Here is an 18,020-nt window from a genome sequence, read left to right on the forward strand (position 1 = left end):
GAAGTCAGGTTTAGCAGTGGTATGACCATAATAAATGATGCTTGGTTTAAAGAATTCACATTTGTCGTGTTGTGATCTGAGCCCACAATCTTCCCATAATATCTTTTTTAACACCGTTTTGGGATTTTGGAGATGTTCCTTGTCATCCTCCCCAGTTACAATGATGTCATCCAGGTTACACTTATGTTCCTGGGCAGCATTGCAGTATCTGGTCCATAGCTTTCTGCCAGCGTGTAGCTGCAGATGCTATTCCAAAAGTAAGCATATTATAGTGATAAAGCCCTTTGTGAGTGTTGATGGTGATATTCTTTGGAGTCTACCATCTTCATCTGTAGGTGGGCCTCATTTAAGTCCACTTTGCTGAAGTGTTTCCGTCCAGAAAGGTTTGCAAAGATGTCCTCAATACTGGGCAGAGGGTATTGATCTACTTTCATTACTGGGCAGATGGTGACCTTAAAATCACTACAGATCCTGACAGACCCATTCTTGGCTACTAGGACCACTGCCATGGGCTCCATTCAACCTTGGAAAGAATTCTGTCAGCCTCCATGCAATCTAGCTCGCCGGCAACTTTATCACGGATGGTATAAGAGACCGGGTGGGCTTTGTAAACCTTGGGTGAAGTAAGTTTTCCAATGCCATCCTTGAACACTACTGTAACGTCATCCAGTACCTTTCTTAATTCACTTTCATTTGACTATATTGCAGGACATGTGGCATGCAGTTGGGAGATGGAACTCCAGGTTGTAGTTGTCTCAGCCAATTATGTTCCCACAATGCTGGTATGTTTTTATCACATACAAGCCCAATTGGCTTGTTGGTTGTTGTATTTCACTGTTAAGAATGTCATTGCTACAGGAGTTATCTTTTCTCCAGTGTAAGTTCTTGAGTTGGATATCTACAGGCTTCATTTCAGTCTCTTTGAAATGCCGTTCAAACTTGTTTTGTGGAATTCACTTCTGTTGTAAGCTGTGTTGCTTGTCTCTTGTTCGTTTTCACATTATAAATCTCAGTATTGCACAGGAAAGGCCTTTTGGCCCACAATGTTGTCAAATGAATTAAAGCAATGATTTCTAATTAACTAAAACTCTGTTCCCTACACATTGACCTTATCCCTCCCTCCCTTAGAGTTTCTTAAACGCTGTTATGCTATCTCCTTCTGCTATCACCGCTTGCAATGCAATCCCGGCCTCCACTATTCTTTGTGTTTTTAAATAAAAGCAATTTCTCTTTCATGTCTCCATTGTACTTCCCTCTCACATTTTAAATCTGTACCCTCTAGTACTAGATTCCCCCCACCCCCACCCCCCGGACTGAAATAGGCTGTCTGTCTGTTTATATTTCACATAATGTTATAAACTTGTATTAAATTTCTCTTCTGTTTCTGCTGCTCTGGAGAAAACAACCCCAACTGGTTAAAGCTCTCTTCATAGAGCATGTCCTGCAAACCGGACAGCATCCTGGTAAACCTTCTCTGCACACTCTCGAAGGCCTCCATATCCTTTCTATCATAAGATCACTGACATTCAGTGCAATATTATTAAAGTCAGATTGCTTGCAGTTAGAATTTTATGAAACTTGGACATAATGCAAAATAGTTTGTCAGCATTTTCTCACATTCACTTCATATTCTTTCCACCTCTGGTATGCATATCCACGGAGGACATGGATGCACCCATTTTAATTGGGCTGCAAAAGAATTGCTATCAGCACTTATACTCAGTTGGGTCTTCCTGTAAAATAAAATCCTCAACATACCATTTGAAAGGAGCATCTAAATGTTGGTCGCTTGGAGGGAAGTTCTTGCATTGGGTGGAGTGGGGTACAGGAAATGCCAGTAATGCCAATGGTGATTTCTCCAATAGTAAGGAATTCCTTGGATGAAGGGTCTAAGTTCCTCCAGCATCGCGCGTGTGTGCGTTGCTCAAGAAAAGATCTGATCTTGAGAGCTTGGCGTGTTCACCATTTAGACCTACAGAATGAAGATGTTTGCAGGATCTGTTTCTGTCTTCCAAATTAATCAGAACTTTAAGGTCATGGCAAACCATTAAAATATTGGAGCAGAATTTGTTCATTCATGGGCTGGCCAATCACACCTGACTGGCCAACCAACATTCAACAAGGAAATGCTGGTACTTGGTTTTGTTGCTCGTTCAAATGTAAATTGTTAGTGACCAGCTGGCTACCTCTGCCTGCTTTGCCAGAAGCTGAGCCTGTGTGTTGCTGAGTGTTAGAATCTCGTGGCCTATGCCTCAGTGAGTAGCCGCTATCTGTCAACAGTTTGTATCACCGAGGTTTTTGCACATGCACTGCTGTGTGGCAGGAGACCTCTGGCTGGGGACATTGGATTGGAGGTGAGGTGAAATTTTGAAATCGTCTTGTGCCTGTGTAATTGTTTGCCCAAAATATGAGCCAACGTGGCAGCGACAGTTTGGGCAAATGATTATACGAAATCAGAAGCTAGCCTGAATATCTTAATCTGCAAAGTCAGTGCCATGAGGTGGGGATGGATGCATCAAATCCAGCCTCAGGAGTTTGCAGTCTATTCAGGTGGATATGTACTACGGGATGCTAAGGGGTTTCGTTTTTTTTGCATCTGACCATTCCTGGCTCAATTAGTCAACGACATTGTCAGGGTGATTTTGTTGGTTACTTTGCGGACTTTTATTTTACAGGCTCCTTCTGAAAGTTGTCTCTCTAGCAAGGAATCATGGGGTGCAAGCGAACCCGTTCAACTAGTGCTTCATGCAAGTGAAGAGGCTGATTGTTGAGCAGGAACACTTGTGGAAAGCCAGCGATGGTGACAAATCCAAGCTGCCATCTTTCTTGAAAATTAAAATTAATAAAATCATTTTGCAAGTGCTTTTCTGAGAGGCTTCTGATACATCAGTGAGCAACAAATTGTGGGGACCTGGGAGAGCTGCTATTGAGCAAAGTAGCAATGATGAGATTTGACCTTTGAGGAGAATGATCTACACAAGAATATGCTGACATCCTTGAGAAAACTTGTGTAGGGGATCTGGTTTTGAATGTTTTTGACAATTGTGGCTTACCTGGTGAAAAGCTTTTTATTTTATAGTGTTTTAGTTGGGTGAGCTCATTCTGGCCTTGGGATATTTATAGAATATTTGGAAGGGTATATCCTATAGTGTGAATTTGGAGTTGGCCTTTTCAAGGAAGCTGTTGCTTGAGGATCATCGGAAGGCAAATGCAAGTAGTCCATCGCAAAAATACTGAGGATAAAAAAATGCAAATTTATGAATTGCGTGAAATTTCTTTGAAGCCTTTCCAAGTCAGCAGAAATGGTTTGGGCTGAATAACCTCTTGTGTTACGCAATTTCTATGTGCTGAAAGGAAGGGAAGGGCATCTCCTTTTCTCAGCTGCATGCAGTTTGTCACAGGATGTTTTCAGTGCTCCAGTTCTTTCATTTTGATCATCATGATGTGAATTCTGCGGCCATCTGTACTTTGTGAGATGGAATCTAACAGTTAGTGAATCTTTGGGAGGAATTCAGTGATGCAGTGTGGTGTAGACCCTTTGAACCATGCTGTCCCGGCAACGTCGCAACCCCGATTTATTTTTATTTGCCCTAACCTAATCACAGGACAATTTACAAAGACCAGTTAACCTTCCTGGTGCATCCTGGGAATATGGAAGGAAACTGTGGAAAACCAGCACAATCCACGGGCACCAGAATTGAACTCCAAACTCCAGAAAGCCCCAGGCTGTAATAGTGACGTGCTAACCAGTATGCTCCTGTGGTGCCCAATATGTCCCTCTTCAATAGGAGCAATCTTTATTTTGCCTCCACTGTATGATGTGATGTGGCCACATGACCGATGGGAACAGAATGGTTTAACTTGAGTTGTACCCTTCTGACATTGCACACTGGGAGCTCAAAGATCCTGGTGTTCAGAATTGGAGTTCCTTTAGTCATAAAAAAGTAAAGCCTATCTAGTCCGTGCTGAACCATATAAACTGCCTACTTCCCATAGCTCTCCATACCCCTACCACCTGTGTACCTATCCAAACTTCTAAAGATTGAAATCGAGTTTGCATGCACCACTTGTGTTCTCAGTTCATTCCACACACTCTCACGACCCTCTGAGTAAGGAAGTTTCCATTTGTGCAACATACATCAAAGTTGCTGGTGAACGCAGCAGGCCAAGCAGCATCTATAGGAAGAGGTGCAGTCGACGTTTCAGGCCGAGACCCTTCGTCAGGACTAACTAAAGGAAGAGTGAGTAAGGGATTTGAAAGTTGGAGGGGGAGGGGGAGATCCAAAATGATAGGAGAAGACAGGAGGGGGAGGGATAGAGCCGAGAGCTGGACAGGTGATAGGCAAAAGGGGATATGAGAGGATCATGGGACAGGAGATCCGGGAAGAAAGACAGGGGGGGGGTTGACCCAGAGGATGGGCAAGAGGTATATTCAGAGGGACAGAGGGAGAAAAAGGAGAGTGAGAGAAAGAATGTGTGCATAAAAATGAGTAACAGATGGGGTACAAGGGGGAGGTGGGGCCTTAGCGGAAGTTAGAGAAGTCGATGTTCATGCCATCAGGTTGGAGGCTACCCAGATGGAATATAAGGTGTTGTTCCTCCAACCTGAGTGTGGCTTCATCTCCACAGTAGAGGAGGCCGTGGACAGACATGTCAGAATGGGAATGGGATGTGGAATTAAAATGTGTGGCCACTGGGAGATCCTGCTTTCTCTGGCGGACAGAGCGTAGATGTTCAGCAAAGCGGTCTCCCAGTCTGCGTCGGGTCTCACCAATATATAAAAGGCCACATTGGGAGCACCGGACGCAGTATATCACCCCAGTCGATTCACAGGTGAAGTGATGCCTCACCTGGAAGGACTGTTTGGGGCCCTGAATGGTGGTAAGGGAGGAAGTGTAAGGGCATGTGTAGCACTTGTTCCGCTTACACGGATAAGTGCCAGGAGGGAGATCAGTGGGGAGGGATGGGGGGGACGAATGGACAAGGGAGTTGTGTGGGGAGCGATCCCTGTGGAATGCAGAGAGAGGCGGGGAGGGAAAGATGTGCTTAGTGATGGGATACCGTTGGAGGTGGCGGAAGTTACGGAGAATAATATGTTGGACCCGGAGGCTGGTGGGGTGGTAGGTGAGGACCAGGGGAACCCTATTCCTAGTGGGGTGGTGGGAGGATGGAGTGAGAGCAGATGTACGTGAAATGGGGGAGATACGTTTAAGAGCAGAATTGATAGTGGAGGAAGGGAAGCCCCTTTCTTTAAAAAAGGAAGACATCTCCCTTGTCCTAAAATGAAAAGCATCATCCTGAGAGCAGATGCGGTGGAGACGGAGGAATTGCGAGAAGGGGATGGCGTTTTTGCAAGAGACAGGGTGAGAAGAGGAATAGTCCAGATAGCTGTGAGAGTCAGTAGGCTTATAGTAGACATCAGTGGATAAGCTGTCTCCAGAGACAGAGACAGAAAGATCTAGAAAGGGGAGGGAGGTGTTGGAAATGGACCAGGTAAACTTAAGGGCAGGGTGAAAGTTGGAGGCAAAGTTAATAAAGTCAACGAGTTCTGTATGTGTGCAGGAAGCAGCGCCAATGCAGTCGTCGATGTAGCGAAGGAAAAGTGGGGGACAGATACCAGAATAGGCACGGAACATAGATTGTTCCACAAACCCAACAAAAAGGCAGGCATAGCTAGGACCCATACGGGTGCCCATAGCTACACCTTTAGTTTGGAGGAAATGGGAGGAGCCAAAGGAGAAATTATTAAGAGTAAGGACTAATTCCGCTAGGCGGAGCAGAGTGGTGGTAGAGGGGAACTGATTAGGTCTGGAATCCAAAAAGAAGCGTAGAGCTTTGAGACCTTCCTGATGGGGGATGGAAGTATATAAGGACTGGACAAGTTTCTATTCGTGTTCCCCTTAAACTTTTCACCTTTCACCACTAACCCATGACCTCTAGTCCTGCCCAACCTCAGTGGAAGAAGTCTGCTTGCATTTACCCTATCTATACTCCTTATAATTTTGTATACTTCCATCAAATCTCCTCTCCATCTTCTACATTTCAAGGAATAAAGTCATGAACTATTTAATCTTTCCATGTAACTCAGGTCCGCCAGACCCAGAAACACCCTTATAAATTTTCTTTGTACTTTGTCAACCTTGTTTACATCTTTCCTTTAGGTAGGTGACCAGAACTGCACACAACTCCAAATTAGTCTTCACCAATGTCTTACATAATTTCAATATAACATCGCAATTCCTGTACTTGGTAGAGTACTTTGATTTATGAAGGGCATTGTTCCAAAAGCTTTCTTTATGACACTATCTACCTGATATGCCACTTTCAATTAATTATGGGCTTGTATTCATGGGCTTATATTCTATGATCCCTTTGTTCTACCACACTCCTCAGTGCCCTGCCGTTTACTGTGCAAGACCTACCCTGGTTGGTCCTACCGAACTGCAACATCTCACACTTCTCTGCATTATCTTTCGTCTGCCATTTCTTTCAGCCCATTTTTCCGGCTGGCCCAGATTTGACTTCAAGCCATAAGAGCCGTCCTTGCCGTCTACTACACCCCCCAATCTTGGTGTCATCGGTAAACTTGCTGATCCAGTTAACCACATAATGCAGAGGAAAAACTAACTTCATGACACAAGTCCTGTTGCAATATGGCTAGTTCCTGAAGCTTTACAGATGGTGTTAAGTAGGCATTATGGTTTTCCATTGGCTTAATTATTGTTTGCAACGTTCATTTACTCTACATCTATTGACTACTGTAGTTATTCTTAATTTCAAGATATTTCTCAACTGTTCTATGGGCAATTAAGTGACCAAAGTGTAATGATATGATCATAGATCAGATACAAGGCTATTTTAATTACTATGTTTTGACAATTCCCCATCTGTCTGGTGTATTTAAAGGAAACACAGATGCCTGGACATATAGAAGAGGCACTTGGAAAAACATCCTAATTGTGTATTGATTAGCAAATGGTCAAGAGGGCAATTATTTTTTTGAATACCACTTACTTAAACTGGCTGCTGACTGGAATGCAGTATATATGCATGTGTAATTTCCCATTTGTATTTTAAGTTGATAGAAATTTGTGATGCATTATGACTCAACAGCCATGTTATGTCCATGAAAGTCAAGATTGCAGATTTAAGAAATTCAATTACTTATCAAAGAATATTTTGTAGAACAGTACTAAATTTGTATGGAGGTATACATTTTTTCACTTACAGACTTCATTAAAGTTTCAGGAGTGGCTCTAGTGGTTATCTCCATCAGCAAAGGCAGAAAGTACAAGTAATTCTATTCAGGGGCCTTGAACAAAGCAACTGCAGAGTCAGAAGAATAAAAACACTTTTCTTTTGCAGCCTTCAAAGTACTTCCCAATTAAGGTCTCTTCACTTGTAGGTAGTGGGGACGATTTGCTGACAGCAATCTTGTGCAAACAGCTAAGTGAAATTGGCCAAATCCTTTATGTCTACCACAGAAGGTGAATTTCACAATTTGTATCTTTGAAAGAACTGTCCAATGTAACCCTCCCAAGGATATTTTGATGTATTTTGAAAATAATTATCGAATCTGCTTTGTTATTTCTGGAAGCATTTTCCAGATTGCTGTAAGTGGACTGTAATAAAAACACAAAATACTTATTGCCCATTTCCTTCCTCTGCAATTCCCATAAATCGTACATTTGCTGGTTACAGCTTTTGTCATATAAAACTATTCATTGTTTCCAAATCAGAATTTTGATCACCTCTATCACGTTTCCTCTTCCTTTCTGCTACATAGTTACTAGCCTCAATCTAACGCTCTGCCTAACCTTTAATTACTATAATCTGGTATGTTTCTTCAGTCCTTTACCCTTGGTGTCATGCTTCTTAAAAATAAGGCTTGACCAGCATCTTGTACAGGTTTCAAGTTTTTGTTCCTTTGTACAACCTCCCGTATTTAAATCATGAATGTTATTAATGGCCTGAAACAGACTTGGCTTTTTCCAGTCATCCTGCAGAGAGCCACCAGCAAGCTGCTGGTCCACCTCTCTCCTCTCACGTTGCAGTGTGGGAGTGGTGAACCTGCTGATGTAGTTGGTGGGTGAGTGGATGCTCATTCCAGTTTGATTAATTTATGTTAGTAGTTAAGTTAAACATGAAACCAAGGTTGCAAGTATTTATTAATCATGTAATTATTTACATTTCACACTTTTTAAGATATCTGACTGAAATGCTATGAAGTCCTTTGAAAGCAGCCACCTGTCAAAAAAAAACCCTTTATTATAGGTGGGGACTGGCTTGGAGTCTGTCACCTCATCATTGCTTATGAGCTACTTTGCCGGGCTATATGACTACAAACACAAAGAGTCGAACTTTGCTGGATACACATAACCAGAAAATGAAATTTATTCATTGGGAATACTGCAGTCAAAAAGCATGAGGAATGGCCCAGGTCGAGTATTATCCAGCCTGATGACCTTTTCAATTTTTCTATAAGATGATACCAAGCAACAGTTTGTATTGACCTGAGGGAACAGACAAGATTCTCTTTTTTTTAAATCAGCTCTTCATCTCAGTTGTAGATGAAAGGAAACCTTTTGCTTCAGTTAGATTGTTTATACCAATGTAATGCAGGCTTAGATTTGTCTTTGACACATTCCCAATCTTTGAGAATGGGAGTAAAGATCTTGTTTCCCAAATTAATGGTGTGTTTTTCTTCCAATATAGGTATGAATAATGAAAGGGAATGATTTTTGTAATCTTGTTAATCTGTGGGGACTTGTCCTTTGTTTCTCTCTTTCCTCCAATATGGAAAATCTAAGGATTCAGCATATTTGCTTCAAGCTTGCTGGCACAGTTCCACTTAAAATTATCTGAGGAAAGTTGTGGAACACTGTGTGGGTGGTAAAAATATTACCAGAGGGCAAACTGCTGTGTTCCCAACTCGTTCCTACTTTACTGTTTCACTGAATGAATGGTGTGAAGTTGCAGGGCTTGGAAATGCATGATACCAGGAAGTTTTTGGGAGCTCACTAGTTAGCTGGAGGGGGGAGAAAGCAAAAGATTCTAGTCACGTGTCTAAGACTTTTTTTTAAACAAAAGGGCATAGTGAAGATCAAAGCAGTTTCCAGTTTTACCTCTGAGTCACAAGTGCCTTATTGCTGGTGCTTCTTCCTGAAGCATTCACTCTTGACTTGGATGTTATATTCCTGAGACTTCCCATCAGCACAAATTCTAGGCCCATGTTCTAATGCAGTATTGTCACAGCAGTTTATCAGAAAACTTTGAACAATCCGTACAACAAAGTTTTGCTAGCTCTAAGCTGTGGCAACCAATTTGTTCCAAACTTGACTGTCAGTAATTTTGATTTTATTTTATCCTGAATTGTAAATCTAAATGCAAGTTTTAAACATGGAATACATTATGTAAGCTTGAAATGCCACAATAACTTTCCTAGTGCCTTTTATTTATTTCTAATAGTGTGTTCCAAAGCGCTGCATACGACTAAGATGGCAAAAGTTGACAGTTAAAATTAGAGCCATTATTTTGAGTGACAAAAAAAAATTTACAGAAAAGGGTTTTTAAAGAGATGGAGGGAGATCAAGAACGATTAAATAAAGAAATTTGTGACCTGTTACACTGCAGACTTGTGCATCTAATCCATTTCTGTGCAGTTCTTTAAGATTTGATATAGGCCGTTTTTTCAAGTGGTTATTGTAAGACTGTCCTGTGCGCTCAGATACAAGATGTCCTGAAGCATTATTAAGAGAACTCAGTTGTTCTGGTTTCATACCAAACATTCCTCCCTGAGTGAACATTAGCAAAGCAGATTAGTTATGTATTCATTGGCTTTTTGAGAGCTTGCATTGTGCAGATTGACCATTGAATTTTTATTTGCGTTTTCCACACACTTTCATAGGACGCTGTCAGAATTGCTGTCGATGCATATTGTGTGGCATTAGTAAAAGGTTATATTAAAAATGAGTACTGTCAAATGATTATTCCAATTTATTACAGTGTGAGGATTGATAACTGAACTGAAAACAGTGCAGGAAAATACAGATCACCTTTTGGACTGGCAGGCTATATCTACAGTACAACTGCAGGCATTGCTGCTTGTCTGTTGCTTCAGATTTCTGGCATCTGCAGTTTGTGTCATATGGATCGGTACTGTTTTAGTCTGAGTTGGACGAGGGGGCTAATGTACAATGTATATCAAATTTATTTTGCATTTTACCAAAAGCTAAAGCTTTCATGGGCTGTCCCAGGCCCGGCTGCAAAAGGACGAGAGTTGGGCATGGGGCGAGCAACCCCATCCCATAAAAACCCAGAGCTACAGGAACACCAACAGAAGCTGCTTAGGGCTCAACCCTGGGAGAGGGAGGACCTTCACCTGTAGGATGGATGAAGTTGCGTGATGAAAGGGAAGCCAAAGGACTGCTCGACCTTCAGCCCAGGACTGAAGTCTGGCGAGCTGTTGTTAATGGTCAGTGTCCCAGTAGGGGTGATGGGCTTAAGAAGACCAAATCCAAGTTAGAAACTAGATTGAAGAGGGCAGAGAGAGATTGTCTCAACATTTGGACAAGTTTTTTTTTAAGTGCATTTGAAAGTGGCAGATGGAGCGTATGTGTGTGTGTGTGTGTGTGTGGAAATGTGTAATTTAAGCACAGATAGAAAGGTAAATACTGGGGGGGAGGGTGTTGGTGGTAAATTGTGGGATTTGGAGGGAGCTGGTGGTGTTTGCACACCACAACCATAACTTGAATTGGGGAAAGCAGCTGCTGATCTTTTTTATTACAAAGTAAGTGGACTGCAAGTATTTACACGACCTGCTGCAGGTCAGTTTGGAATTGTGGGCTGAGATGCTACCAATTACTATGGATTAGTCTAAATAACATTGCAGATGCAAAAAATGTGTTGGGAGTTAATTTTTTGGTATTATTTCTGCTATTTAATATTTGGTATATTTTACTATTTAGATAAACTTGACTGCATTCTTGTATCTTGCCGATGAAACATCTATAAAAAGAACAATTTTCTTACCCTGCTTGTATGACAGTCCCTTCGATGTACTGTTTCCATCACCATCACGATGAAAGAGACCTTTAAAAAAATCATGTTTTTCCATAATCATAACCATAATTAAAATTATGATTTTTGAAACACTTTGGACAGGGTGAGGTGTACATGTTAGAAATCTTCAAAACAATAAGAACTAGCCAATTTGGATCAATGATCCAATATTTCTTAAATCATAATTTCTGATAACATGTTGAATTTGTCATGAGCTTTCTCAGAAAGTGCAAGCTAAGATACTGAACCACCAGTGGAAATGGTGGAGCAGATGACCCATAGCTTGGACAAAGCTAGACTTTGAGTGTTAAGGAGATGAATAAATCTTTAAAAAAGGAATTGCAGAATATGTGGTCTTACTGATTCAATGGATAGCTCTTGGTGAAGTAAGTTAATTTGGTAGTGCATTGGTGCACAGATCTCAAAGATCCTCAGCCTGGAGGTGACTGGGTTAAGACCCTAAGATTTTAAAGCAAGAATGCCATAATCAGGACCTTCTGTAGGCCAGTGAGTCCAAGGCAATTGGTGAATGGGTTTTGGTATATGTTAGGGTATGGGCAGTAGTAATCTAGATGAATTAAAATTTATTTTGTAGATCAAGTCTGGAGTATCAGTAGCCCTGCATTGGGGCATAGAGGCAAAAAAAGCACTTTTTGGTGATGGTATTCTGAAATCTGCCTCTGCAACTGGATCCTTCACTTCCTCATCGGGAGATCAGTCAGTGTGGATTAGGAATAACAGCCTCTTTGTTGAAAATTGATACTGGTGCGCATCAAGGATGCATGCTCAGCCCACTCCCATGATTATGTAGCTAGACACAGCTCAAATCATCTGTTAATTTGCTGACGGCACAACTATTGTTGGCAGAATTTCAGGTGATGATGAGGTGGTGTACAGGAGTGAGATTGGTTGTTTGAATGGGATTGCAACAATGACCTTGCACTCAGTGTCAGTAAGACCAAGGAATTGATTGTGGACTTCAGGAAGGTGACAGAGGGATCAGCATTTGAAAGGGCGCGTGGTTTCAGGTTTCTGAGTGTCAACATCTCTGGACGCCCACAAATTTCTACAGATGTACTGTGGAGAGTATTCTAACTGTTTGCATCACAGTCTGGTATGGAGCAGCTACTGCAAAGGATTGGGAAAAAGCTGCAAAAAGTTATAAACTCAGCCAGCTCCATCAAGGGCACTAATCCCCTGGCATCAAGAACGCTTTCAAAGCGTGATGGCTTAAAAAGGCAGCATCCATCATTAAGGACCCCCATCATCCAGGACATGCCCTCTTCTCATTGCTACCACCAGGGAGGAGCCTGAAGACACACACTCAATTTTCAGGAACAGCTTCTTCGCCTCCACCATCGAATTTCTGAGTGGGCGATGAACCCATGTACACTGCCTCACTTTTTTTCTTTTGCTCTTTTTGTACTAATTAATTTAATTAAATATTTTTATTGTAATTTGTAGTTTTATTATTCTGTTTTGCAATACACTGCTGCTGCAAAGTACAAATTTCATGATGTATACCAGAGATTCTGAGAGCCTATTCCAGCTTCTGCATCCCAGAAGAAGAATGGAATTGATGGCAGGGAAATTGAGTTTGTAGCTGCTTGCAAAGACTGCCATCAGATTTTCTAACATTTGGTTAGAGGACACTTGTGCTTATCTAGCATTTGAAATTGTGACAGTTTACCAACCGGCTTAGTTGATGAAAGGTATTGGTAAAATGGAGCTGGATCATAATGGTAGATGTAGCATCTGACTTGTGGAGACAGTACTCTAATTAGGCAGTAATGGGAATGTATTAATCTTTTCTAAAACTGTAAAATAACATCTTTGTGTAAAGGGAAAACATTTGAGAGCTTTTCCAAGGATTCTGTTCGGGAATAAGTTGGTGAGAGAAGTTTGTAAAGTTGATTGGAAATTGAGTTTTTGGAGGATGAGAAATTTGAGAGTCATGCTGCCTGGAGATTTGTTTGTTTCATTTCTTTTAGGAAAGACAAGTTAACAGCCTTTTATCAAAAATAAGAGATTAGGCTGAACCGAAGTCATGAAGGAAAAATGCCTTGGAAACAGTTATATTTTGGAAAATATAACTAATGTAAGCAAGTTGATCTATTCCAAGACATTCATTACACTGATCCTTGAGTACTTGTCTCCCTTGTTTTCACTTGGTGGAGATGAATGCAAACATGTTTATTCTCAAATTGGGTGCCCGTAAGTGTCTACAAATATTATTGGAAGCATTTTGATTGGATATTTGAGCATCAAATCCTTGGTTTCTCATTCCCAGATCAGTCTTCGGTGATGTTGGTAGAAAGCACCAGTACTTTGTTCAGCAAGAGGAGGTGCCCAATAGTCATGTGCAGGGAGAGTCCCCAATAATTGGGAAAAGGCAGTGATATGCTTCTCAAAACGGAGGAAGAGTAATACAATACTAAAGTGGGCATTAAAAGCAATCTTTCTCTATTCTCACTCCTACAGTGAGCATACTGATATGATCAATATGGAACCACAGATGGACCGGGGGTGCTTAATGCAGCAAGGTTAGTGTGGGAGCTGAAATGTTTTCTTTTGATAGGTGTTTGCAAATTGAGAGTGTTCCTTGCTCTGAGGAAACTGCCTGCATTAGGAGACTGATGTTGCTCATTTAAAGGCCTGCCTTGCCCATTATAGCCAGTAGAGTACAATTTGAGCTCAGTGTTGGGGATGTTGCCTTGGGTTTGCTTAATTTACCAATGGATTAATAAGCTATTGAGATGATATTCATGCTACCTCTCCAGTGTGTGAGGTGCTTGCTGTAGGTAGTCACTCTCTCTGAAATATATAGGATTACTGTAGCCCCATGGACTATAGAAGCAGAGAATCTTTATGTAACTGCCATTCTAACTGCCAATTATGATGCTGGTCCTATTTTAGGGCCGTATCCCATGAAAGCAAGCTTAGCAAATGTCTCTTGTGCTTCCTTAACCATGTGTCACACTTCTTGGGAGTCCTGGATTTGCCTTCCAAAGTGCATAACTTTTGCCACTGTTCTGCCCAGCTGATCTATGTCCCACTTTATCTTGAAACAAACCTTTTCTTATCTTTGGCTCCAGCAGCTTGCAGCATTGTCCGCAAACTTGGATTCCAAGCACATATCTCTGTGGAACACCTTTTGTTACAGATTTCCAGTCCCCAAAGACGCCAGTTCAACACAACCTTCTGCCTCCTATCACTCAGCCAAATTTGGATTTCATTCACCTATACTCCTTGGATGGCTTGTGCCTTAAACCGTCCAGACCAGCCTACCATGTGGGACCTTGTCAAAAGCTATGAAGTCTGTATGGGCAATATCTATCACCCTCCATTCATCAATCTTGATTTTACCACCTCAAAATAATGAAATTTGTGAGACATGATCTCCCCCTTCTGACTGCAAATCAGTCGCTGCCTTTCCAGATAAACATGAATCTTGACTTTCATAATCTTCAACAGCTGTGGTTTCCAGCCTTATCCCTTCCATCCTTTTTGAAAAAGGGAACATTAGCTGTCTTCCTGTATTCTAATATCTCATCAGTGACTGACAACACAAAAATCTTGATTCCCTTTGCACCAGGTTTAAGGTCTTGATTTTTTTGATCGCACTTTTCCTCAGGCAGTCTTAACTAGTGCTGCTGAATATCTTTCTTAAATAACTTCATTGAAAGGTGCTTTCTGTGATGTTTTATGGGATCTTGTTGGCAGAGGACCTTTCATGTTTTACATATGATTTGTCCAAGTCCATTCTGTATCTATCAGAATGAGTGATGACTTGGAACTCTGCTCTGTGCATCAATATGTTGAATCAGGACGACTTTCTCAGGGTAACCAGATTTGAGAAGGATTCTTTGCAGTTCAGCTTGACTGAGAGTTGAAAGCTCTAAATGGTGGTTCCGCTACTTAATATTTTTTGGCATTGATACAAGGTGAAGATCATGTCATTGCCTCTACTGAGGGGTGGAAAATTGCACTATTATTTGGAATGCAGCTCTTTGGAATCACTCGAATTTTCCACATTTTCATGCGATTTGCATTTCATGTCTCTTAAGCAGATGATTGTACAAGAATATATTTTGCAGCTCCTTGGAATCAATATCTTTGCAGGAATACTCAGAATTTGAGCTAGATTGATGGTGGTGATAAGACTCTATGAAGAAGTCGTGGGATAAAGTAGTAGCCAGTGAGAGCCCAACTGGTAATCAGGATAGTCAATAACACAGTAAAGGCAGGGAAAAGAATATTCAGTTCAGCTGCATTTATTGCAGATGACTAACAGCATCGATTGGCTTTGAGAACTAGGATATCATAGACGTCTCAGAAATATGGCTGAGAAAAGGGCAGGACTGCCAGCTCGGTGTTGCAGGATGCGGAAACACGAGCGATACAGCAGATGCTGGAAACCTGGAGCAACACCCACAAAATGCTGGAGGAACTCAGCAGATCAGGCAGCATCTATGGAAATGGATATACAGCTGATCTGTTTGTTCAAGAAACTAAACAGGGGAGGGATTTTTCCTTTGCCCTTCTCTCTTCTATTTCCTACTCTGGCCATTTGCCTCTCCATCTGTCTTATCACCTCCCCGGTGCCCCTCCTGACCGAAATAAGCTACAGAAAGTTGTAAAATTAGTCGGTCCATCATGGGTACTAGGCTCCAGAGTATCCAAGTAATCTTCAAGGAAGTGTTGTCCATCATTAAGGACCCCCATCACCCGGGACATGCCCTCTTCCCATTGTTCCATCAGGAAGGAGGTGAAGAAGCCTGAAGGCACACCCTCAGCAACTCAAGAACACCTTCCCCTCTGCCATCCGATTCTAAATGGACATTAAACCCATGTACACTGCCTCACTTTTTATTATTACTGTTTTTGCACTATTTTCTAAGTAACTTTTATTTGTGTATTTATTTCTATATTTGATCATGTATTGCATTGTACTGTGCCACTAAGTTAACAAATTTCAGGATACGTGCCAGTGATTCTGCTTCCCTTTCTCCCATGGCCCACACTCCTATCAGATTACTACTTCTCCAGCCCTTTACGTTTCCCACCCAACCAGCTTCACCTATCAACTAGCTGGTCCTCCTTCCCCTTTCCCCACTTTTTTTATTCTGGTGACTTCCCTTTCCTTTCCAGTCCTGAAGAAGGGTCTCGACCCAATAAGTAGACTGTGCATTCATCCCCAAGATGGTGCCTGACATGCTGATTTCCTCCAGCATTTTGTAGGATACAGGTCCTGTGGGGTGTGACAGAGGTGCAGGTAAATAAAGGGGTGGGTAGCCTTTTTAATGAGGGAGGATGAAACAGCAGTATTTAAGAGATGACATCCTTTGGGTATAGTTCAATCAAGTCATATGGTAGAACTTAGAAACAAGTAGGAGGGTCACTACAATGGGGCTGTCTTATGGAATTTTTTTTTCTTTCACCCACCCCACTCTCCAATGGGATTTTGAGTCTAGAGAGGGTACACGTAGTCTTGAGGATAATCGAGTTGTATTTGTGTAAGACTTTAATTTTCTCACAATTGAGTGGGCCACAAAGAGTGTTAAGGGTCTGGATAGAGTTGAATTTGTGGAATGTGTCCTGGAAAGTTTTCTGAGTGTATATGTAGAGAGCACCAGTCGGGGTACAATTCTGGACTGAGGGAATGAGGCAGAGAAAATAACTGAAGTGGCAATCTAGGAGCCCTTGACTCTGATGGCCTCAATTGTATTTCTTAAGTTAGTGATGAAAAAGTGATGTATCTAGGGTGCCCAAGACTTTTGTACAGTACTGTGATAATTCTATATGTTGCACTGTACTGCTGTCAGAAGAAGTAACAAATTTCATGATGTGTGAGTGATAAACCAGTTTCTATTGTGGGCTGAGAGTGGGAAAGGGGCAGGGAGAGGGAAATCATAGTTGGGAAAAGGGGAAAGAAAAGTGGAGGTTACAGGGAAACACCAGAAAGACATTCTGTAATGATCAATAAACCAATAGTTTGGAATCAAATGACCCTAGTGTCTCAGGGCTGGGTGTGTCTTCTTTGCCACATGTCCCACACCCTCCCCACAGTGCTGCACCCTTGCCATTCCCAACATTCTTTTCTCCCGCCAGATTTGCGAATGCTCTCAGCTCCACGTTGACAATTACTGCTGTGCAAATATCTTGGATACCTAAGCCTTGTGTATGTCCACCTAAGCCTTTTTGCACATTTTTGTCGTTTTTTTTTTAATTGAAAAGGTAACCAAGGGTAGAGCAGTGAATGTTGTCTATTTGGACGTTAAGGCCATCAACAAGGACCATCATGGTATGCTGGTGTGGGAAGTAAGGTCCCTTGGATTTACACTAGAAAGGTCGTAATAGGGGATAAAGAAATAAACTGAATAAGTATTTTACATCAGTCTTCACATGTGGAAGACACCAGTATGTCGGAAATGTGAGCATCGGGGTAGAAGTGAGTGCAATTGGTGTTACTAAGGAGAAGTTGCTTGGGAGCTGAGTCTCCTGGACCAAATGGACTACACCTCGGTGTTCTGAATGAGATGGCTGAAGGAAGTGTGGAGACATTAGTGATCCTTCAAGAATCAATAGATTCTGGAATGGTCATGGAGGACTGGAAAATTGCAAATGTTACTCAGCTTTTTAAGAAGGGAGGGAGGCAAAAGACAGGAAGTTAAAGGCCTGTTAATCTGACTTCAGTGGTTGGCAAGATGTTAAAGTCTATTATTAAGGATGGGATTCTGGTCATTGGAGGCATATGCTTAAAATGGGTTGTAATCAATATAGTTTCTTTGAGGAATCTTGCCTAACAAATCTGTTGTAATTCTGAGGAAATAACAGGCAGAATAGACAAAGGAGAGTCAGTGGATGCTGTTTGTTTGGATTTTCAGAAGGCCTTTGACAAGATGCTGCACATGAGGCTGCTTAACCAGATATGATCCCATGGTATTACAGGAAATGTA

General features: G+C 41.7%; 1 protein-coding gene across 4 annotated transcripts in view; it reads left to right on the plus strand.

The window, feature by feature from the left end:
• The window catches only part of kank1a (KN motif and ankyrin repeat domains 1a), a 274,650-nt gene that overhangs the window by 10,406 nt on the left and 246,224 nt on the right, over positions 1-18,020 (plus strand). For 2 of the 4 annotated variants that reach the window (XM_063068969.1, XM_063068971.1), the window contains one exon: positions 709-782. The exons of the other annotated variants lie outside the window; for them this stretch is intronic. The gene's annotated coding sequence lies outside the window, so the exon portion shown is untranslated. The remainder of the gene's footprint in view (positions 1-708; positions 783-18,020) is intronic. 4 annotated transcript variants of the gene reach the window in all.

The sequence above is a fragment of the Mobula hypostoma genome, chromosome 16 (assembly GCF_963921235.1).
Source record: "Mobula hypostoma chromosome 16, sMobHyp1.1, whole genome shotgun sequence".
Classification (NCBI taxonomy): domain Eukaryota; kingdom Metazoa; phylum Chordata; class Chondrichthyes; order Myliobatiformes; family Myliobatidae; genus Mobula; species Mobula hypostoma.